General features: G+C 44.6%; 1 long non-coding RNA gene across 1 annotated transcript; it reads left to right on the top strand.

Annotated features, from left to right (window-relative positions):
• The first annotated feature begins 14369 nt into the window (after window positions 1-14369).
• Window positions 14370-23939, top strand: LOC142790274 (uncharacterized). The gene is made up of 2 exons (XR_012889413.1): window positions 14370-14472; window positions 23310-23939. It is a non-coding gene; the product is annotated as an uncharacterized LOC142790274 (long non-coding RNA).
• Window positions 23940-24577: the final 638 nt, after the last annotated feature.

Genomic DNA, 24577 nt, shown 5'->3' with positions numbered 1-24577 from the left:
CATCTCGCAGCATGTCTTCACTGCTGCAGACGTTGGAAGCGGCCACGCGGTCGTACGGTTTGAGCCAGCTTTCCAGATTCTCAAGTGATCAACCATGGAAAGTTGGCAGTTCCCTGGGTGGCCAGAGCAGGATAGCTGCAGGCAGCACAGGATCTGTTGTCGTCCCTGTGGCTAAGGTGAGGGTCGTGATCTGCCGGGTCTTTCGAGGTAGAGACATGAACACTGGCGGTAGACCTTGCTGCATCCGTCTTGCTCGCTGCTCGGAGTTGCAGTCGGTGTCTTCTTTGGCACTTGAGCTGGGTTCTTGGCTGGATAGAGGCATTTGGAACATGAAAGAAGCAGCACCTCCACCAGATGCCACGTACTGGTGACGTCGACAAATGCAGCAGTCGGCGTGTCGAAGGAACGCGTTGAATAAACTGAAAGTCAGATTACAGTGACACACACTGGCACTGATAGAGGCAAACAGTGTCGGCCATCAGTTACAAACGGTGGTGCGTGTCGGCATTTGTATGCATGGGCGGTTGAATATTCCAGTGTTATCACCACCGGCCACTTACGTTCCAGAAAAATCTAATGTTCGCTTTTTACAAAATGAAATTTCTCGAACACTGCAGATGCTGTTTGCGTACAGTTTTTGTATGTGGTAGCCGAATCAAATAGAGCAGAAGTGAAATACGCATGGAAATATCATTGTTTTGGGGCGATGAAACCAAGATATTCCTATTGTTAACACCATTCCACATTGCTCAGGAGCAGGTCATTTCTATCGCACCTGGGTTATGTGGAACCTTGAACCGTGATTTCCTCTGTTAAAAAAACACTGCGAGGTTTCTGCAGCTATTCGTGTCAACTTACTAATTCAATTGTCTTTAGTGTTTGTAGATGGGCAGATGCTTCCGAAAGGCGCTAAATTATTTCTTCGCATTTGCATTACATGGTATCTTCTACCAGATAGTATGAGTTGCTTCAAGTGGCAGAGAAGAGTGTCCAACATGCTGGTTAGATAAAAAACATTTAGCATATCAGGCAAAACATGTTGGTATGGCGGTGACAGTATCAATTTCGAAAATTGAGAGACAATTCGTCATGTGGTGGTGTCTACCACACAAACTAGAATCAAAGCAATAAAAAAGATGCAAAATTAAGAAGCTCTTGTCATTTTTGTAGATATTTCTGTAGGTCTGGTAATTATACATCCATTTCAGTTGTAACGTAAATATGCTCAGATCTTGACTAAGGTCTATTTTGCAGCTACAACTGCGACGATCCTGTGTGCTACAAAGACTTGGCTCGGCTTCGTGGCATCAAGTGCTTCACATGGGAGGACAACACAAAGCTTCAAGCTGAAGATGAAGTAAGGGCATTGATGATTCATAACAGATTACTTCGTACTCAGGGCTGTCCACCGTGGTGTGCTGTTCAAGGGAACCCCTAACAAGTGGTAACGCTGACAAGAATGTGCTTTATTATAAAAAAGAAATGTACTTACATCTGTATTAGGCTTGCATATTTACATTCGAGATGTGTTATCTTGCCATATTCAAGCGGTAGTTGATTATTTAGTACTAAAGGAATTTTATGTTAAAAAGTGGATCATTGGCGTATTAGTGAAGCAGCAAATTGGACTAGTTGGAACATTATCATCACGATCAGTGCACAAAAAGAAAACTCAAGAAAGCGCTTGTGAGGCGCATTTGCTTGTGTTTTTTTGTCCTTTTGTGCACTAATCGTGATGAGGATGGCGTATTGGTGTCAGCTGATAGCCCTTCCAAGGCTGAATGTCCTTCCAAGGCTTCCAAAGCTTCCAAGGCTTCCAAGCCTGATAGCCCTTCCAAGGCTTAACCAGCGCCCGACAGATGGCAGCGCTTCACCGGCGACTTCTCCACTTTGACTGCTGTTCTAGAACACCATACTGTGGCCTCGTCTGCTAGCTGGAGCGTGAGCCATAGCCAGTGCCAACGGCGAGCCCGCAACTCATGAGTGTGTGTAGCGCTGTCAGGCGCAAATGGAATATGCCTTAGTCACTAATAAAGTTTGTTATCTGCCGTGCCCCTGCCGTCGACCTCGCCCCAGCCCAGCACTCACAGTAGTACAGACAGAAAAAGAAGCCCTTTTAATGTTTAAGCCGCTAGTCCCATGTGGAAATGCAAAGCTGTGAGCATAAAATTGAACACATAAAGTTGCTCGTAAAAGCGCTTTTATAAATGACATGTTCCTATTTACAAAGGACTTGGGAGTTTCTATGTTTACACGTCGTGGTTTCAAGGGCACTTATGTTTAAATGTTTCTAATCATCCTCATATAACTAACAACCTTTCTATCTTGTTGTACTTATGGTGTTCATATTTGGCTGCATATGAAAAGTGTGCAGATAAAGTGACAAGGTCCTGTCATGCACTAGCTATAATTTAATGTGAACAGCTTTTTCACTTACCGTATTTACTTGCATAATGAACACACTTTTTTTCTCAAACAATCGAAGCAATGTTGATGGGTGCGTTTATTATGCGGAGTAAATTTTATACAAACATTTTCGGGAGCAGCAAAAAATGCGGTAATGCAAAAAAAAGTTGGGTCGTTTAGCCTTTCGCAATTTACATACGCATGCACGGTTTAGAAACAGCTTCTTTAGTTGTACTTTACTCATCTTCAGTGGTTGATGGCGCTATCTTCTGCAAGCTGTCCCCAGGCCGCCCGCGAATGCCATAAAAACATTTTGCAACTCTTTTCTCGCAGTTGTCACACTGCAACAGTGGTATCTGCTGTGATCTCGAGGGGTGCCCAAAAGTGTGCGCTACTATGCTACGACGCACTTTGCCTACTTCGCGGCAACCTAGCACAACGACCGTGGCAATGCCGTTAACATTGTAGCAAGCACGACGAGGTCGTGGTAGCAAGTAACCAACATTGCGGCAAGCAACCCCCGAAGCATCAAAACAAACTGTCAATAACAAGATTACCGACAAAATACGGTTGCTACCTTGCTGCTACGTGAGAAATGTCTGTACGTGCGGATAACAATGCCTGTATGCGTGGAAGCAAGAATCAGGAGCGCTACCATGTTGTGGAAATCAACACGATCTTTTCTGGACGACAAGCGATTTTTTCTGGTTTTCCGGAAACCTGCCACCTGATAGTGACGAATGAACCTTCCCGACAGCATATCCTGCTGTTGTCGCTTAAAAATTGCGTGCACATGTTTGAGCTTTCAGGGGTGGGGGGAGGAGGGCTGATTTTTTAGAAAAAGGTAGAAAGGTAAGAAAATGGGGTGTGGAGTGAACGATAAATGTCTCTCATGTAAGGACACCTTAACCGATACACTCACGGGGGAAGGAAATCAAGGGACCGTTAGAGTGAAGAAAAAAGAAAGCAGGCTAAAAAAGAAAGGGGGGTGGGGAAGGGACCAACTTCAGTTGGCACGGGAAGTTGGGGGACCTTCACTCACTGTGTGCTTATCAGCTGTGATGTCTCTCCATTGGCACTGCTTGTGAACCCCGCTGTGGCACTCAGATAAGATGAGGAATGTGCTGTGCTCATATGGAAAGAAAGGCAATAGGCATGCAGCAACCGGCGAAGGGTGGAGGAAGCGAGCCAAGGTAGTTGAGGGGGGGTCGGCAAAGTAATAAAAGATGGAAGAGATGCAACGGATGAGCAGGCACCTGGTTAGCGAGACTGCAGCGGATGAATGTAGGGGGTGCATTTATTACGCTGGGGAAAAAATACAAATTTTGATGTCTGAAGTTCTTGGTGTATTTAATATGTGAGTGCGTTCATTATGCGAGTAATTACGATAATTTAATTCTAAGTTGAAGTTTCTTGGCGGTTATTAGAGTCACAACAGGTGGGTATTGCAACCATATTGTGAGGCATGTTCGTCACTGAACACAAATTCTCTTGGTATAAATCTTTCACGTGCTTTGGTGTAAACACATACAACCGTATCACATGTGCCAGTATTCACAAGAACTTATGGGCGATAAACCTTATGCAAAATTGCTGCCATCTGTCAGAGGTTTGACGAAACTATCGATTCGACGTCATGATGAAGGCTTGTGTCTGAACCCTCTAAAAGATATTCATAATGCTTAGTGCTCTAGCAACATGGGGCACGTCTGCCCATTATTGTTGGGCACCGTCGCGGAATCGTGTGCTAGGAGAGGTTGAGTTCCTGTCATTGGCGGAGCTTTAAGATAAAGAAAATACTGATTTTTCTTTGATCATCCAGCGCCAAATGGTCAGTAAAACCTCACCGTATTACCCCAAATCGGTGAGAATGCAATAACGGAGCTTTGTGCATTCAGAACACACCCAAACGAAAGCTGCACATGGCGCATCGTTTCCCACAGTTGCTCTCTAACATTTTCAGCTAAGTAATTACAAAACCATTTATGTTGCCAGGTTTTCGTAGATTCCGCACTATAAATTGTCGTAATCGTGACATTTGAGCAAAATTTAAGCAATGTTTAATTTTATTGACTACCGTGAAATAGAAGTTCCATGCTACATCATTGCACGCATATAATTAAATAGAAAGACACACGATGATGTGTAAAAGCATAAATTACTCTTCTAAATTGTATGGCTGCTAACGAGTACACAGTGTCCAGTCCTTAAGTGGAGGCATAAATAGGCTTCATGCTACTGATAGAGTAGAAATCCACAATGACGAAGTCTTTAAATTTTGTGTGTTAGTTTGCGTGAGTGTTTCCCTTTGTGATCCATTCATACGAGTTCACATGCTCATATAATTATATACTAACATATCATATGTTATTGTATCAGGATGATCACATGTGAGTATGATGTGATCATATGAGTATGCGATCAGTTCTCTGAGTATGCTGCTGTGATGCGCACTTACGAAGGTGGTTAGATGAAGTAGTCAGCGGCAATTATTGAATGTAAGAGGGAAATGTCTCTTTGTCTTTTTTCAATACTTTTGTCATAAAATCGTCTTGATATGGCAAGCGACATCTCTTTTCCCCATTTCCCCGCCCCTCAGTTCAGGGTAGTTAACCAGATTCTACAATGCTAGTTAACCTCCCTGCATGTCTTTCAATTTATTCTCTCCCTCTCTTGATATGGCAAAGCGCACACACATGTAACGAAATAGACTTAAACATTTATTTGACCGATTCAAGTTCACTTTATTTCACACGGTAACTGAAGCTCTGTTCCAATTATGAACAGCATTGTGGACAGTCATCACTGACATCTTAGAAGCCAGCATCGAGCACATGCTTTCCAAGAACTGAAACACGCCTGGATGGCTGCTACGCGTTGAGGTGCAATCTCACGTTCAGGAGAAAGTTAAAATAACCAAACTCAACTGTTCGTTTTTAGCTTTTGTCGTGTTCAAATTTAAGAAAAGCTGAATGTTACTTACATTCAGCATCTGGAGAAGCATCTGCTTGTGTGCAGATGACTATTCCGGCGAGATCCAAGTTACCCAAGCGTTCGCCGAGCTGCCATCTTATTCAGACAGCGAAGTAGCCTGCATCGTTTTTGTCCATGATGCCATCTTCTGGACACTGTTTATTTTGCCGGCTACGTAAAAATTGCAATGGGAATTATGATGGCCTTTGTCCATTTAGCTGTCTATTCAGCCATCTACAGTGAGTAGTAGAACAAGCCTTTGATTGCTAGTGTGGTTACTAACAATTTAGTAATGACCTGACCACCGAAGTCAGCACTGTTCACTAAGTAGGTAGTAAATTTTGCCATCCTACACTTTATTACTTCCTTTTACTTAGAGGCTAGTGCTTTTTGCTACAAATGAACTGAACATTCAAGTCGGCACTGTTCACTAACTAGGTAGTAAATTTTGCCAATTTGAACTTTTTTACTTTCATTTACTATGAGGCTAGAATGCCAATATCATCCTAATTGATAAGAAAGGACAAGTCAAGGACTTGAAAAATTGCAGGCCAATCAGCTTACTGTCCGTTGTCTACAAAATATTCACAAAAATAAAATAGCTAGTAGAATTAAGGTGACATTAGAGTTCATTCAACCAAAAAAAATAAGCAGGATTTCATGCAGAATACATCACAAGACCGTATTCATACTATCAATCTGGGGATAGAGAAATGTGCGGAATACAACCAACCCCTATACATAGCCTTCATAGATTACGACAAGGTATTTGGCTCAGTCGAGGCATCAGCAGTGATGCAGATACTACGAAATCTGGGCATTGAAGAACCCTACATAAACATACTGAAAGAAATCTACAGCCAATTCACAACCACTATAGTTCTTCATAAAGAGAGTGATAGAATCGCAATAAAGAAGGATGCCAGGCAAGGAGAAACGATCTCTCCAATGCTATGCACCGCGTGTTTACAGGAGCTTTTCAGGTCCTTAGATTGTGAAGAGTTAGGAATAAAAATTAATGGGTAACATCTTTGTAACCTGTGATTCGCTGATGACATTGCCTTGATGAGTAACTCAGGGGATGAATACTGAACTGGACATAGAAAGCAGAAGAGTAGGTTTAAAAATAATATCTATAAAAATAAAATAATGTACAGTGTCGTCCACTCTTAGAATGAACACGGCAATGCATGGCGGCGCTTCGCGGCATGCCAGCGCCCATGATGCAGGCGCGCATCAAAGCTTATCGGCGGAAGCACATAGGCATTGCGTAATCTCTTGTGACGCGCTTGTGCGTCGTGCTTGCTTTGCTGTGAAGCATGCCTAACGATGAGCATGCCAATAGAGATTGAGTGCGCTGCACTACTGTTGTGGCAAAGCTCGCATTACTTACTGAAGGGCGATGCTGTTTTTGCGTAACGAAAAAGTTTCTAACATGCTACCGACAGGACAAATGCAGCCTGCAGACGTCTCTCTGGCAGCTCAAGGCTTCTCCAGAAATGAAATATTTGGGACGTTACTAAGTCGCATTTGCGTTTTTTTCTCGCCTATCGCGATTAATAACCCATTGTTAGAGCAAGCTACAGAGGCAGGACTGGTATTAAGCAATTTTTCCTTAAAGCAGTTCATGCCGTGACTGTGTATTTAACGTACTGTGGAACAAATTGTAGTATATTTGCCAATCGGCATCCAGATCTGTCATTATGAAGACCTGTATGGGCATGTTTCTCAAACTGAACGCCAAGTCTATTTGAAAAATGATCCACACATCAGAAATGGGTTCTTTCAATAGGTAGTGTCAAGTTTTATTTTGCTCAGCATCCCTACTCCTTGCCTCCGGCCGCACTTCAACCCATTCTTCCCATTTAACCTATTCTGTCTTTGCGTGACGAATCAACTTTGTGACTGCGAGGCGCTAGCTGAGGTGAATTTGATACCTTTGCCCTTTCTGTGTTTTTTTTTCACAAACCTTATTGTTTGTGTGTATTTTTGCAAACATCGCTGCATTGCTTTGTTTAAAGGATTTAACAGAGCAAAACCACTGGACATATATGAGAGGTACTGTAGAAGATGGATGTCGACTAATGCCACTGCATGTGCAATAGCACATATGGTAACACTAATTTCAACGACCCATGGTTACTCAAATTACGAAATCGTTGTGTAACTTTTACAAAATAACATAACTTGATAAAGAAACTGGTAGAACGTTACATGCAATGTTAATCCCTGTATAGTGAAGTTACCCATGTCGAATAAAACACGCTTAAAAGGCTTAAGTATACAAAAACAAGTTCGACTATACTTATTGTGGTTTAACGAGGAACATAGCTTGAAAAGCAACTGCAGCCTTTTGGCAGCATCACAACCCAGTCAAAAAAGTTCAAGTAGTTCAATTGGAAAAATATCAGTTGGCATCAATTGGTTTTCAACCCATCGGAATTTCGCCACCAGTTGGAAACGTACCAATTATATTCAATTGGTACACTACATAGTTCATATCCAATTGGTTATACCCATTTAGACAGAACTGGTGGCTAATAAGTTGAGCAGTTGATGTAGGTTGGGGTACCAATGGTCATCCAATTGAAGCTAACTGGTGTCTAAATGGCTAACTAGTAAAAGTGAACTGGTGTGCAACTGGTAATCTAGTTAATCGTAAATGGTCACCCAGTTGAAACTATGTGGTATTCGATTGGTTGAGCAGCAGCCTGTTAGCTCGGCGGGCGTCATTGAAGTACCCGAAACGTTATAGAAAGGGAATGATTTGCTTACACATAATATTCCACTTGCCACACAGGCTATTCAAACGCCGCACAGGCCAAACACTGAGCGTGCGTCTCTCTGTTAACGTCATCAATTTGCTTCTCTATCTACAAAAAGGGACGGGCATTTCTCACAATCGGCCATTTTGCAACGCTTAACGCCCTCGTTAAGTCTGTCCCAAGAATGTTTTCGGCTGGCCTAACACAAAAGTTCGGCCATCGAACTATATGAAATACTTAATAGATGACACATGAAAGAAATAAGATAAAAACAAAACAGAAACAACACGAAAAACAACTACACCTATACACTGGTGCGTTAAGTTCTTAATGGCACGCAGAAGTTCGCCCGTTCGTTGCGCGAAAATTTCAAGGCAACGTCGTAGCTTCCAGCCACCTTAACTGGATTGACTTTGAGGAAAGCCTTACCGCGCACGATTCCAGTGTCCTCTTGTCTTAACTGCGACTTCGTTGCTTGGTCAGGCTCGGGCTTCGGCTTTAGTTGGCCTGTCTGCAGGGGTTCTTTCTTTGGATTTGCTCCGGCTCTCCAATGTTCTTGGTGTCGTCTGGTTCTGTTGGTTTCGGCTCAGTATATTCGTTCAAGTAGGTCCGGGGCTGATCGTTCTTCTTTCTCTGCCTCTGCTCTCCGGCAGTTTTTCCCGATCCTGCCAGTGGCTTGTCTTTCGTTTTGTCGTCTTGGCTTGGCTGATCTTTCGGTTTTTCGTCTTCTGCAACCGCGCGCTCCTGCTCACAAGTCGCCTTTTGTCCCTGGGCTTTTTCTTCATTTTCTTTGTTTTATTTCCTTCTTCGCCGCCTTTTCCTGATGCCTTTTTTTCGCCATTCCGGACTTTTCATTCATTCTCTCCGCCTCGCTGCCTTTTCTCGCAGTACCACGTTGGGAGTTTATCTGTTCTTCCCTGCTTTCAGCTTCGACTGTGCCCTTGTCTTCCGGCTTTTTTTTTTGCCTCCGGCAGACGTCTTGGGCTTCAATTCTTCGTGTTCCTTCGTTTTTGGTGTTTTCGCCGTTTCCTTCACTCTCTCCGCCACGCTGTCTCTTGCATAACCGTGTTGGGAGTTTGCTTTTCTTGGTCACGATATTCGGCTTCGTCCTTGTGTTTTGGATTTCCTTCAGCTTCAGCTTCGCCCTTGTTCTTTGGCTTTCCTATTGCTCTGGCAGACGTCTTGGGGTTCTGATCTCCGCCCTCTTTCATTGTCAGTGTTCTACAATTTCTGGAGTTCTCGGCGTGCGACAGGGCTTGTTGGTCTACGTGTCTTTTGCAGGCCGCAACTGGCGAGACTTCTGGTTCCTGTAGACACTTGGCGTCCCAGCGTTTTGCCGCGGCGCTTCCTGTTGAGAGTAGATGATGGCCTGTCGCGTAAACTCTGGAGCTATGGTGGACAAAGGTTTAACAGAAACGTACCTCGAAATCTTGTCGCGATGCGATTTGGGAGCTCCTTGAATGGCACCAGTCATTGGCACCTCCAACCAGTCGGGCCTTGGCAGTTTTCAGCATGTAGGCAGCTGACCACACATGAAGTTTCGACGTTGAACGAACGTTTTCAATCCACTCGCATGCTGAAGAAGCATCTCCAGAGCAGTAAAAGGGGCTGATGTTGCGGCTAAAGTCAGTAATTACCTGGAACGCTGGTGCTGGTTGAGGCTGTGCTGGACCAGCCAAAATCAGTTGTTCCAGAAGGGTCGATAGTAGACGGTCCTTTTCTTGGATAGCTTTAAGCAAGTCGCGAGCCGTAATGGTGTCTACACTGCCAAAGCCTATACCTCTTCTACCGCAAGTTGGGTTGTCTCTTCCGTCGGTGCGTTACATCTCAGGGTTACGGTTACATTAATCAGCTTCGTAAACTGACAGAACGCACATTTTCTCTCCATGGCAACTGGATGGCAATCCCACTTCTGAAATGTTAGCTTCGCCGGGCGTCGTTGAAGTACCCGAAGCATTATAGAAAGGGAATGATTTACTTACACATATTATTCCGCTTGCCACACAGGCTACTAACACGCCACACAGGCCATAAAAGAGCAACATTGCTCTTTTATGTCTGTTTCATAGGTACATTTATAGTAACGAAATTCACTGTTTGCCACTTTATTCTCCTGCGCGCACTTCCCAGCGCATTCACAATGCCCGTAGTTTTATGCGCATTCATGGTCACACGCAGGCATTTAACTTATCATCACTACCTCGAGCCATTGCATATTGGAACGGTCTTCCAGATCATGTTGTATCCATTTGTAACCGTGAAATCTTTCGTGACAACCTGAATTCGTTGCACTCTAGCATTGTATAACGCTGTTGCACCTTGATTTTTGATATTTGTAATCTTTTATATATGTATATATTTTTTCGTCTGCTTTTCTCCTTTATTGTTATTTCGTTTGTATACTGATGCCCCCCTTACTCAATGCCCTTCAGTGGGCCTGTAAGGTATTTTGAATGAATAAATAAATAAATAAATAAACACTGCACGTGCGTCTCTCTGTTAACAGGAGATGCTGTTCGAAGACACTTTTTCTTTAATATTCACCCTAGAGCAATGCAACTTGAGCTGTTTGTGGAACTTTTTATGCTAATTTCATATATGTAATTAGTTTTCTTGCAAGTTACAAACTTTTAGCTCTGCAACATGACAAAGGGAAAACCTTAACCCTTTTGCCCCCCCCCCTCTTTCTTCCCAAAATTCTGTAATTCTCTACCATTCATAGTTTATAATGCTTCAAATAAAGTGTAGAGTGCAAACAACTAATTAGGAGGCACATACAAAATATGTATTACACGTGAAAAATAATAGATGTAAAAAGCCCATACTTCACCTATCCTAGTAAAGGTATACATACAATTTTTTCATTATACAATAAAATATTGAAATTTACTCTTGATAATTGCATTCGTCATTCTTTGAAAAAAATTTGGGCAAAATTTCATGCAGGTCCAAGTACAGTAAAAGCTCGTTAATTCGACACCCGTTAATTCGGAAATTCGGATAATTTGGACGGGTCTATTGGTCCCGGCCAAAGTGCATGTTATTCTATGGGACCAAACCTTCGTTATTTCGTCGGAATTCGGCTCCGCACCGCCTAATTGGGGCAAATGCTGACGGCTGCTGCTACACAAAAGTGTGATAAAGCAGCGCTGGCACCACTGGAGTGAAACTGAAACCTGAGTGGCATCGCCATCATCATCAACTAGTGGGGGCGATCGCAGCGACACTGAACGTCGGCGTCTTCTTTCTTCTCCACTCAGCGCCTCCGACGCCATTTTCCCTTGTGTTGTCGTGTCGGAACCATCTCTTCTTGCGGAGTTCTCTTTTTCTTCCATTGTGACCGTTTTTGCATGCCACCACTATCCTGCGCTACAGTGATGGCAACGCTGAAAAAGCCGCAGAACTACGTTGCGAAGAACTTGGCGACTAAAGTGGAAATTTTGGAAGCACTGAAGAACGGCGAATCGCGACAGCAGGTTATGACCAAGTACAACGTGAAGCGGAGCACGTTGGGAACGTACGTGAAAAATGAACAACAGATTCGACAAGCCTTCGAAAGCGAGAAGCTTCATGCCTCTAGAAAGCGGTCGCGAATTGCAGCTCATCCCCAGCTCGAAGAAGCTTTGCTCTGGTGGATAACTGGCTGTCGCAACGCGCATCTGCCTTTGAGCGGACCTCTCATCATGGCGCAAGGTGAGAAGTACGCTGCAATGATTAACATTGAACCGTTCAAAGCGTCAGAAGGGTGGTTTTCGAGGTTTCGAGACAGACACGAACTTGTGTTCAGGAGTGTGTGCGGCGAAAAGGCCAGTGTTGACGAAAGCGTGACCACTGAGTGGAGAAATGTGAAGCTGCCGGAGTACATCGCCGCATATGAACCATGTGACGTGATTACTGCAGAAAAAACTGCTCTATTTTTCAGAGCTCTACCCGACAAGACGGTGACTTTCAAAGGGGACGCGTGTATTGGTGGCAAGAAGTGCAAGCAAAGGATAACTGTGCTTATTGCCGCCAATATGACTGGCGCGGAGCGCTTGCCACTACTTGTCGTCGGGAAGGCGCTTAAGCCACGTTGTTTTAAGAACGTCAAATGCCTTCCTGTCGAGTACACAGCGAACAGGAAGGCATGGATGACATCGGACATTTTTCGCGGCTGGCTGCATCAGTTAGACCGGCACTTCACGTCGAAGGACCGCAAGATAATTATGATTGTTGACAACTGCAGTGCCCATAACTGTACAGTCGAACTGAAGAGCATCAAAGTAGTTTTTTTGCCGCCCAACACTACGTCTGCTCTTCAGCCGATGGACCAGGGTATCATTCACTACTAAGAAGGTAAGTCGAAGTACCGCAAGCACCTGCTAGAGCGAATGATTCTATGCTCAGAAGCTGGAAAGTTGTATCGAGTAGACTTACTCGGCGCAGTGCACATCATCGCCCACGTGTGGAAAAACACTCCGCCGCAAGTCATCGCCAACTATTTTCGGCACAGCGGTTTTGTGAGGCCCGAGCATGCAGCAGTAGCTGACGATGGCATCGAGCAGGTGTCAGCCGAGTCCACCGACGGCGACTGCCCGACTTTCGATGCTGTCCTTCCCACAGATGTGACCTTTCAGGACTACATAGCGATTGATCATGGTGTCGCCACGAGTGGTCTCGTGACCGATCAAGAGATTATTAAAGATGTCACGGGGGCCCATGAAGTCCACGATTCCGACAAAGAATCATGCGAGGAGATACCGCCGCGACCTCATCGCACCACACGGGAAGTCTCGGAGGGGCTGTTATTATTAGACGACGCTTGCCTGAACACTCCCGACAGCTTGCGTGCTGTTGGCCGTTTGGAACAGTTAAGAAAAATTGTGATGTCAGCCAGAATCTGCGCGAAAACGCAGACGACAATTACAAAATTCTTCAACAAATAAAGGTATGCTTCTGCAGCTTGATTTTAAATGTTGTTTTTCCTGTCTATTCGGTTAATTCGGACAGTTTTTCTGGTCCCGTGAAATTCGAATTAACGAGCTTTTACTGTACTAGAAGCGCCCGAAAAAGGAGGGGCACATTGGAAAATATGACAAATTTGTGTTTTGAGAAAAACGAGTTTTAAAGTTAACATTGAGTTTTATTTATGAAAGATATTATTAAATCAGATGAAATTTGCACACCAAAAAGAACAATCCTTTTTGTTGTGGCCACTGCGACTAAAATACGCTAGCACCATGAGTTTGTCCCTATCGGCGCTTTTGGCACACTCTTCACAGACATTTCCCTCGCAGACAGGACCATGAAACGCTTGCCAAACTTCCGCTTCATTTGGCAGAGCCTTGTGCCAAATGTAAGCTAGGAAGAAGTTCGACAGGACTGCGAAATCCAAACTAAGTCCAGTGTCATGCCATTTTGCAGCCATGTTTGTGCCACATACCGTCGCAAATAATGGCAATGTCATCCCTGCTAAGTTCTCTCACTGCGAGCTCTTTCGACCTCTCAAGATTGGCGCTGGTGTCATCCATTGCCGCATCACGAACTTTCTGGCTGACAGGTGTGAACGACTTTGATGCATTGGCTTTTGCAAGCCCACAACTGCCGCAAATCGGACCAGCGGCTCGTAGCCTATTCCTACAGAGCTCGCCGCACAACAGCTTTCACTTGCGAGCAATGCCTTTTTCATTCATAACGGAGATAATTACACGAGAAAAGCATTGTTCAGCTGCGCTGCTCGACATGACATGAACCCCGCAAACAGGTTTCACAGCACATACAGGCGCGCAGCGGCCAATGGCGGTCCCCGATTAGTACCATGTAATAAGCCAGTCGCGGCACTCGAAAAATGCGCAGAACAGTGATTCTTTTTATTATTTCTTGCGCTGCATCAGCGAGAGAAACTGTTGTTATGTGAAGAGTGAGGCTCGAATTTCGACTCATGCGATCAACAATGGCTAGCGGCGGCGCATTATCGGCGGCAAGGTGCTCGAAGACTGCACACTTGCCACCTTTTAACAGGCACCTTGTGCTCTTTAGATGAAGTTTTAAAGCATTTCCAGTGAAGTCTCGACCTGTATTATTTTTTTCATAACAATAGAGGTACTAACATTATCAAAATAGGCGAGAATAAAAAATCAGTAATTTTGAAAAAATGTCGCGTTTTTCGACCTGCATCTCCCCTTAACATCTTCGTTTTCCTTCTCTATCTATAAAAAGGCGCGTGCATTTCCAGCAAGCGCGTCTGTTCGATGTAACTTGCCGACTTGTCACTGGGATACTGTAAACACCTGAAGTGCATGACACAAACTGATTGTGCTGTGTTGTGCTACATTCCCTTTATCACGAGGTAAGACTTTTATCAATTTTAATGCGAACGGCAGCGCAAATCGTAGTAGTTCATTAGGGGCGCTTAAAGCAACTGTATGCCGTAGTGTACACCGATTTTTCATTTTTAGACAATGGGAAAGCTTGTGTGCAAATGAAAGGACAGCAGCATTCTTTTTATTCATCCTTATGTTATGATAGATACAATGCTTTAACCAGCTTCAAAAGCTTTTCACATTGGGCTACTAAGGTCTGAGGCGGGGAGACGGAGACGTCTATCTAATCAAAGGGAGACGCTAGTGCCAATGAGGTGCCTACATGATTTATTGAGAGGTCAATGGAAGCGAGAAAGTGCAATGCCATTTTTGACTGTTTTAGAATGTGATGACTTGTAACTTAAAAGTGGTTTTGCTGATATGGGGCAGAACATCCAAAGGTTGTATTCAAGTGAAGATATGTATTGAAGAGCCAGAAACTGTAGGCATTGATCATAAGGTACCGTATTTACTCGCATAATTCTCGCACCCCCCACATCGCCCAACAAAAATACCATTTCTTTTTTCCTCGAGTAATTATTGCACCCCCGAAAACTGCTGCGATAATGTCGTCTGCTCTTTCCAGCCACTGATGATGATAGCGCACGCCATCTGGCGCCATCTTTTAAGCATCAAGCGTACTATTCTACAGAGATTCAATCCAAGTCAAGCCGAAGTGGCCAGTGTGCGTTGCGTCGTGTTTTCTATGTTGTGTCGGTAATCTTGTCACGTTATGAGGCGATACTGAAGCTGTACAGCTGCTTTCAAGTTGCAAGTGATAGATCATGCACTAAACAATGGCAACAGGGCCGCCGGTAGGCCCTTCAGAGTCTACGAGTTTTGTGTTCGTTACTGGTGACGGCAGCTTAAAGCCACCAAGGCGCGTTGGGTCTGCCGTATGCCTAAAACTGGGATTGATGGTAAACTTTATTTCTTCAAAAGGAAACTGTGGACGATTCTGTTAAAAGCCATCAGCCCAATACTGACATCCCACTCTTACCTTTTGAGGGCTCCTCTTGAGCGACGCTGCCGCTACGCCCGCAACGACCGCAAGCTTTGCGTACAGTATTCTAATTCTCGACTATTTGCTTCCACTTTTTGTGTCTTTATTAAATCTTGTCTTGTGTTGTATCTCTGCTTTTATTGTTGAGGTAAGTTCTAATTAGTATTTCTTAAAGCTTGCTGTAAGTTGCTGGTGTGAGAATCCCGATTTGCGGCCCCTTCGTTTTCTTTTTCGCTCTTTACGTTTTCGTGGAAAGTTTTCCCCGCGTAATTCTCGCACCCCCCAACTTTGCATCAATTTTCCGGCAAAAAAAGTGCGAGGATTATGCGAGTATATACGGTAGTTTGAACGACAAGGTGACACCTAAACTATCTTGAAAACCTTCAGCATATCTAGAAGGAGCTTTCTGGTGCAAAAACTTGGAATATAAATAAGAAAAGTGTGTACATACGTAGTGGTAGTTTTGCTTACTTAAGCCATTCAAATTATGTACCAGCATCCTGTTAAACTTACTCAGGTAGTTTTCTCGGAAGCCAAAAATCTATATATCGACTATATAACTGCTGGGGCGTCACAATTTTTTTTCATGTTCCATGCTAATAATGTAACCAAATATTGCCAGCTAGGTACTGCTGCTGGCACCTCAATGTTTCTTGAACCACCTCAAAAGCTATCAACACAACCTTTGCTGCATGATCATAGAGACTGTGATTTATTTTTGTTGTGCAGGACAATGTTGGTGACGAGATATTGCATATTTCTTCACTAAAGGTATACTGTGTTAAATATGGCACATACTGATTTCCTGTAACTCGAGAAAGCATGGCACCTCGGTGCCCATCCTGATGCTTCCTTAGTCAACACTCCTGGCTGTGAATAGGGTACATCAGCGACAGTCTAGGACATTGTTTGTTAGGATACGAGAGCCAAAAGAGAGGCAAAATGGTTAACTGAATGTTCTTTCTGTGGTTATCAAGCTGTCGGTCCTTGGACATGATAGGAAACGCCAAACCAATATAATTTTGAATACTTGAAGAGATCAAATGCCCCGCAGGGGCGCCTGTTAAAGCAGGCGTTTGGTGTGTAGCGACACCACGGACCCGAGCTAACGGGGGAGTTTCTACTCCCTCCCACGCCTAGCCGTGCGTGGCTTTGCCGTGTCCGGGGAAAAGGGGATCCTGGGGGTTGAGCTGACGCTGGGTGATTGGACCTTTAAGGCCCCCTGGCAGAGGCAACACACCCCTTTGGCCCCGGCTTCACGTAGACGGCACCCCTGGGCTGACCCAACCAAGGGAAATCGGTAGTCGCCTTTTCCTATTTCTCTCTCTCTCTACATCTTAGTCTTTTGTCATCTTTAAATCAATCCTGTCTTCTTCTCTCTTTAATTTACTTCCGATTTTTCCTGGCGGCAAGGGTTAACCTTGTGTATGTGCTCTGTCTTGGGCACAATACATTTGGTTATAGCGGCTGTGTACAGCTGACGTTGACATGCCTCATATATATTTAGGACTTGTCACGTCCCCGTGTTGGGCTTCATGGTGGGCGGCTGGCATGGCTGCCGAACTCACATTTAGTTTATGGCTTTTTCTTCTCTCCCTGCATTGCATGATCGTCCTCTCCCGAAGAGAGGGCGCACCGAAGACTTTTGCAAGTATTTCAGCAAACCGAAAGAAACCTTTCCCCGCTACCATGTAATCCATTGTGAAACCGCTGAAAAGAACGCCAGAACTATTTCGCCTTTCGTTGTTTCCAAATGCCTCACCACTACACTTGGACCAGGTTACCACGCTACAAGAATGGCCAGTGGGGATCTCCTCCTCGAGGTAAAAAGTCAGAGCCAGTACGAAAACCTCTCAAAACTAGAATCGTTTGGAAACATACCTATCTCAATTACACCACACCGCTCACTCAACACTTCCCGAGGCGTTGTATCTGATCAAGACTTGCTTGACCTGACTGAAGGTGAGCTCCTCGAGGGCTGAAAGGACCAGCAGGTGACACAAGTACAAAGAATCAAAATTAGGCGTGATAAGAAGGAAATCCCAACAAAACACATAATTGTGACATTTTGCACCAGCACCCTGCCTGAACATCTCGAAACAGGATACTTGAAGTTGAATGTGAGACCTTACATTCCCAACCCGCGACGTTGCTTCAAATGCCAGCGTTTTGGTCACGGCTCTCAGAGTTGCCGCGGCCAACTCACCTGCGGAAAGTGTGCCACCACAGGACACGCTACAGACGAGTGTAAGGTGGAGGATGGGGCCCACTGCGCAAACTGCGATGGTGCCCATCCCGCATACTCCCGAACCTGTCCAACATGGAAAAAGGAAAAAGAAATTGTTACAATCAAAATCACACAAAACATTACTTTCCGAGAAGCCCGTCAACAAGTATCTGGGCTTTTCACAAACAAACCATCGTTTTCCGATGTAGTGCAACAGGGGGCAGCACTACAACGGCCTGCGGCAACTGCCCATGCCAGGCACAGTGTGCCCAGGTGGTCGCCAATGCCCCCACCCACGGCGGGAACAGCCAAGGCTGCCCTGCCACTCGTCCCCACGGCGACAACCAAGGCCGCTGCAAACTCTTGCAGCGGCCAGGGTATCCCAGCACCAAAGGAGGTTCCTTCGACCTCTAGCTCAAGAGGACCGAAGGTTTCGCCCCCCGAGGTGAAGGAGACCCGAGGGTCGGCCGATATGAAGGCCTCGTCTCACCAGGCGAGGTCCCAAGCCCAAAACATCAGCTCGCAACTGCGGGCATGCAGTGCCTCTGAGGAGGCAATGGACACCACGGCACCCCTGGTGCAGAAAGATCGGCGTAGCTCCCTGGAGCGCGCCAAACGAAATAAAAAGCCAATAACGGGGCCCGACGACGGCCCTGTTCTTTGAGTCTTAACGCTTAGCTTAAGAAGCAGACACACCCATTGTTCCTTACACACAGCACTACGTTACCTCCAATATGGCAACACAAATAATACATTGGAACGTCAGAGGACTCCTCAGAAACCTCGATGATGTTCAAGAGCTCTTTTGCAAACATTCGCCGAAAGTACTGTGTGTACAGGAAACTCATTTAAAATCTAAAAACACGAATTTTTTGCGTCGGTATGTTCTCTTCCGAAAGGACAGAGATGATGCTGCGGCATCATCCGGCGGTGTAGCCATTATTGTTAATCAAAAAGTAGCATGCACACATTTACCACTGCAAACAACACTAGAGGCAGTGGCTGTTCGAGCAGTTCTTTTCAACAAGCTCGTCACCATCTGCTCTCTGTACATACCCGCACACCACCGTCTTGGAAAACGAGAATTCGAGTCCTTAATAGACCAACTACCCGAACCTTACTGGTCCTTGGTGACCTGAATGCTCATAGCAGTCTATGGGGTGATTCTCGCTGCGACGCACGAGGTCGTCTCATTGAACAGTTCCTTTTTTCCTCCGGCGCCTGTCTGTTGAATAGGAAAGAGGCAACATATTATAACCTTGCCAACAAAACCTACTCTTCCATAGATCTCAGCATCGCATCTCCATCACTTGTACCATTACTCCAATGGAAAGTTCTAAATAATCCCTACGGAAGCGGTCATTTTCCTGTCGTTTTGAGTACAAAAACATCATACGAATATCCTGCACGAGTTCCCAAATGGCTTATACACAAAGCCGACTGGGAACAGTTTCATAACAAAGCTCACTTATCTTGGACTGACATATGTACGCTAAGCATAGATGAAGCTGTGCAGTACTTCACAGCTCTCCTTATTAACACAGCAGCCAAATGCATCCCACAAACATCTGGACAGCCCGGCAAGCGACACGTCCCATGGTGGAACACAGAGTGTCGTAATGCGCGAAAGGAACAGAACAGGGCATGGAGGTTGCTGCGCAACTCGCCGACAGCGGAAAACCTTGAGAGCTTTAAGAAAATAAAGTCTCAAGGCAGGAGAACGCGTCGGCAGGCCAGAAGAGAAAGCTGGCAGAAGTTTTTGTCAGGGATCACTTCATACACACAGGAGGCTAAAGTCTGGAACATGGTCGGTAGGATAGCAGGAAAACAAGTACACACACTTCCACTCGTAAACACTCAGGGTGATACCTTGGAAGATCAGGCAAACTTCCTCGGTGCACACTTTGAACGGGTATCCAGCTCGTCCCACTATACTGACACTTTCCAAAAATACAGAACAAGAATAGAAAAGCAGAAACTAGAACATAAATCCACTAGATACGAGTCATATAACCAAGCTTTCAGTCTAGCTGAGCTCCGAACATCTCTAAACTCCTGCAGTACTTCTGCCCCAGGTTCTGACCGTGTGGTGTATGAAATGTTAAAAAACCTACCAGCCGAAACACGAAAAACCTTACTTTGTTTATACAATGCTATCTGGTTTTCTGGCACTATCCCTACCTCCTGGAAAGAGACTATTATTATTCCCATTTTGAAAGAGGGCAAGGACCCTTCTTTAGCTTCAAGTTATAGGCCTATTGCACTTACAAGCTGCTTGTGCAAAGTATTCGAAAAAATGATAAACTGCCGACTTCTACATATTCTTGAAACAAACAATTTGCTCGACCCATTTCAGTGCGGGTTTCGAGAAAGTAGATCCACCACAGACCACCTCGTTCGTATCGAGGCACAGATAAGAGACGCCTTCGTCCATAAACAATATTTTCTCTTTGTGTTCCTCGATATCGAAAAGGCGTATGATACAACATGGCGTTTCGGAATTCTAAGAGACCTGTCCCACCTTGGTGTGCGCGGAAGAATGTTTCATATAATCGAAAGTTACCTGTCAAACCGGACATTCCGTGTCCGTCTAGGCAGTGTGCTCTCCCAAACATTTGTCCAGGAAACAGGCGTGCCACAAGGTGGCGTGCTTAGTTGCACACTTTTTATTATCAAAATGAATTCTTTGCACTTGTCCATTCCCCGCAATATGTTCTATTGTACATATGTCGATGACGTTCAGCTTGGCTTCAAGTCATGCAACTTAGCCATGTGTGAGCGGCAGGTTCGGATGGGTTTAAATAAGGTCTCCAAATGGGCATACGAAAACGGATTTCGACTTAACCCACAGAAAACCACGTGTGTCTTGTTCTCTCGAAAGAGAGGCATGCACTCGGAACCTGACATTTGGCTGAACGGGCAACGTCTGTCCGTCAAAGCCGAGCATAAATTCTTAAGCTTAATCTTGGACAACAAGTTCACCTTCGTACCGCACATCAAGTATTTAAAAACAAAATGTTTAAAAGCCATGAATGTTATGAAAGTGTTGTCACGTACTACGTGGGGTAGTGATAGGCAATGCCTCATGAACCTCTATAGAAGCCTTATTCGTACCCGCTTAGATTATGGGGCCGTTGTCTATCAGTCTGCCACTCAAAGTGATTGATTGATTGATATGTGGGGTTCAACGTCCCAAAACCACTATATGATTATGAGAGACGCCGTAGTGGAGGGCTCCGGAAATTTAGACCATGCCACTCAAAGTGCCTTGAAGATGCTTGACCCCGTGCACCATTTGGGCATCCGCCTTTCTACGGGTGCTTTTCGCACCAGCCCCGTAGAAAGCCTTTATGTTGAGTCAAATGAGTGGTCGCTTCATCTGCAGAGAACTTACATGTCTTTTGTTTATTTCCTTAAGGTGAAAGCAGACAAGAAGCACCCCTCATACTCTACAATTAATGATTTGTCGAGCTCAACTCTGTTTCAAAACAGGCCTTCGATGAGGCAGCCCTTCTCAATTCGCCTGAAGTGTCTAGCTGAAGAAACTGAAGTGTCACTTGAACACAGTTTAATGGCTCCTGTAGCATACCCGCCACCGTGGCAGTGGCAGACTATAGACTGCGATGTGTCCTTCTTAGAGGTTACAAAACATGCACCTATTGCCCATATCCGAACATACTTTCTGGAACTCAACACAAATACACATGTCCTGAGTTCTTCACAGATGCCTCCAAGACTAACTCCTCTGTGTCCTACGCTTCGGTCGGCCCATCCTTTTCGGATGCTGGCCCTCTACATCCACGCACAAGTATCTTCACAGCGGAAGCTTACGCGATACTGGTGGCAGCTAAACACATCAAACAATTACAAATACAAAAAGCAGTAATTTATACAGACTCCCTCAGTGTGGTAAAGGCTCTGCACAGTCTTAAAAAACAAAAAAACCCAGTCCTTGTCTCACTTTACTCCATTTTGTGCACACTCTACACGCACAAACAACATGTTGTAGTGTGCTGGGTGCCAGGGCACCGTGAGATCCAAGGCAACGTGAGGGCGGATCAGCTCGCTGCATCCGTCCATGAGAGCACCGCCATTACATCCATATCAATCCCGGACCTTGATCTTAAGCCGTCTCTCAAACTAAACCTCAGGGACTACTGGCAGAGCAAGTGGGATACACACTCACAAAACAAACTACACGTTATCAAGCCACACCTTGGCCAATGGCCACCAGTATCAAAATCACGTCTAACAGAGATAACACTAACAAGACTCAGGATAGGGCACACATACACGACACACACACATCTTTTATCCGGTGGTGATCCACCATTGTGTGATAAATGTGGTGAGGCTTTAACAGTTCTTCACGTTTTAATCCAATGTAAACAGCTAGACATTCTAAGAAGACAACACTTCCCATTACCCTACCGACAACATATACCTTTACACCCTGCAATGTTTGTCGGTAGGGAACCACTTTTCACCCATAAATCATTGTTAGCTTTTTTAAGGGATGTTAATTTTTACCATGTATTATACCCAGGCATTGCGTAGAGTGACCTCTCAAGAGAGGTCGCTGCTGCTGTGATTACATTTAAAAGCACATGTCTCGCAGCCCTTGGACACAAGGGCACTGATGAGGCAAGTGTGCTAGTGCCAAATATTTTTGCATGTTTTTATTATCAAAACCTTTGTCACCCTTTTAATATGCATATCACGCCACTGTCATGTCTTTATTACTTATGTTTTTACCCGCATTATCGCGAGGAATTTTAAGGCCCCTATACAGCCACGCAACATATCATTGTCCACATCTCTATACTCATTGAAAAGGCGCTCTTTGGCCATCAATAGGCCCTTGCGCCATAAAACACCACACATCATCATCATGAAGAGATCAAATGCTCAAACTGGTGACTGCATCGCCTGTGCACATTGAAAAGCAGGGACTAAATGCACTCTTGCCTCCCGTCTACATATGACTGTTCAAAAAATTTATGCATATTTGAAACTCACCAAGGTACTTGTCCTGTTATAAGCGTTTTGCATTTTGTGCTGTGTCATTGGGAATGACGCACTTTGGGTGGGCCTATGTGCTTTGAAAACAGGCTGTACAACGAAGAAGCATGTTTTCATTTGAGAATTCTTACGTTTTTGCACCTTGTGTGAGTAGACTAATTTACACTGTGGGCTTCTCCTAATCATGTTAGTGATGGAGAATCTGTTGCTGGGCCTGTTGGTACATACTTAAAACAAAAAACAGCTTAAGGACGGGTACACAAGATGAGAAGACGCACGCTGGAAGCAGTATTTGTCTGTCGTGCTCTCTTCTTGAATATGGCTCCCAAAGCTGGTTTTTCCGTTTCTTCAAGTGTGAAAGTGCTGCTTAAAGAATATGCACAAGCTGGTTTGTTATTGCTTTTATGCTTTCATAAGCTCACATATTTATTTTTCATTGCGTTTGGCGGGTGCTTTAATAGTGACAGGTTCCTCTTTGAATTCACCTTATCGAAGAGGTTGCTTGACCTTCTATCAAGCATGGCAGCTTCGTTTTTTTCCCTGCGTGACTCTTCGTGTTGTTTTTTCCTAAGGGCCACCACCCAACACTCGGAGCACCTGCAAAGTTTACGAACTACCGCTTTGATGTCGACGAGTTCCTTCGGATTCTTCGCATTACCATGGACTATGTCAAGAAGTTGCAGGCCGTTTCTGTTGAGCTGGGCACCAGCAGGTCACAGTTCTTGACAGGTCATCAGGAATTGTAATACACGGAGATGAGACCTCTTGTCTCTCTATTTGCACCCTATGCCTTCCTTCATGATGAACCCCTACCAACTAGCTCAACTTTCGATCTTTTTGTTCTCAGGTATCACCTGCAATAATGTATTTTGTTTCGATCACCTTGCCATCTATTGCACCAAGCTGAAAATATCAAAACTACATAAAGATTAGAAGAGTGTACTAATGGAGTGGTGATATCAGAATGGCAAGTCAATTTCGTAGAAATGCATGGGTTTAAGAAAAATTAATGATAGGCGAAAAATTTTGATGCAGCTTAGAGTGCAACACTGTATGCTGTTGGACTTAACGTGAGAGCTCTAGGAAGTGTTGACCAATGATTCGCCTGTCCTTCGAGGACAGGACGCTGGTGTATGCGGGCAAATGCACGCTGCCCTTCCAAATGTGTATCGAGCTACAAAATAAAACAAGGTACCAGACAAGGTCTTGTGTCTTAAATTATATGTCAATTGTATTTGACCTTGTTTCCCCAGAGGCCTTTGGCTATGTATTGTGGCCTTTGGCTAGAAGTAAAAAATAAAGAAAACAAAGGTAGGACGACATGCACACAAGGCACTCTTCAGAATTCAACTGCCCCGTAGAATCAATTTGCACCTGCTACTGAGCTAACAAACAAGTCATCATCACAAAATGAGCCCAACAAAAGCAGCACAAATTCCGTGAAGAAGGTCAATTATAGCATTTATTCAACTGACTGTCCCACTCTTGAAAATAATTTTAATTGTAGTTAAAAATTGCACTCAATTACAAAGGTAAGTTCAAAAAAGCATTTCGATTATATCAAACCATGAAAACATGCGCAGTTATGAACAAAAGCACATACTTTATTAACGTTACACAGCCCCGATTCTAAGTGACCTGCTTCTAGCCTGATACATTAGAAAGCTGCAAGGAGATAATGGGCCGTTTGGCAGCGTGAGGACGCTCAGGTATGCCGATGATTTTCTGGTGTTCTTCTGGGCGACCCCTGAAAAGGCTTTTGAGAAGATCAACAAGATTTTTGCCCACTTATCGACGTCCTTTCTTGGTTTCCCAAAGAAGCACCCCGCTGACGGCCAAA

The sequence above is a fragment of the Rhipicephalus microplus genome, unplaced genomic scaffold (genome assembly GCF_043290135.1).
Source record: "Rhipicephalus microplus isolate Deutch F79 unplaced genomic scaffold, USDA_Rmic scaffold_91, whole genome shotgun sequence".
Lineage (NCBI taxonomy): Eukaryota > Metazoa > Arthropoda > Arachnida > Ixodida > Ixodidae > Rhipicephalus > Rhipicephalus microplus.
This window is presented reverse-complemented; position numbering and strand designations above follow the sequence as displayed.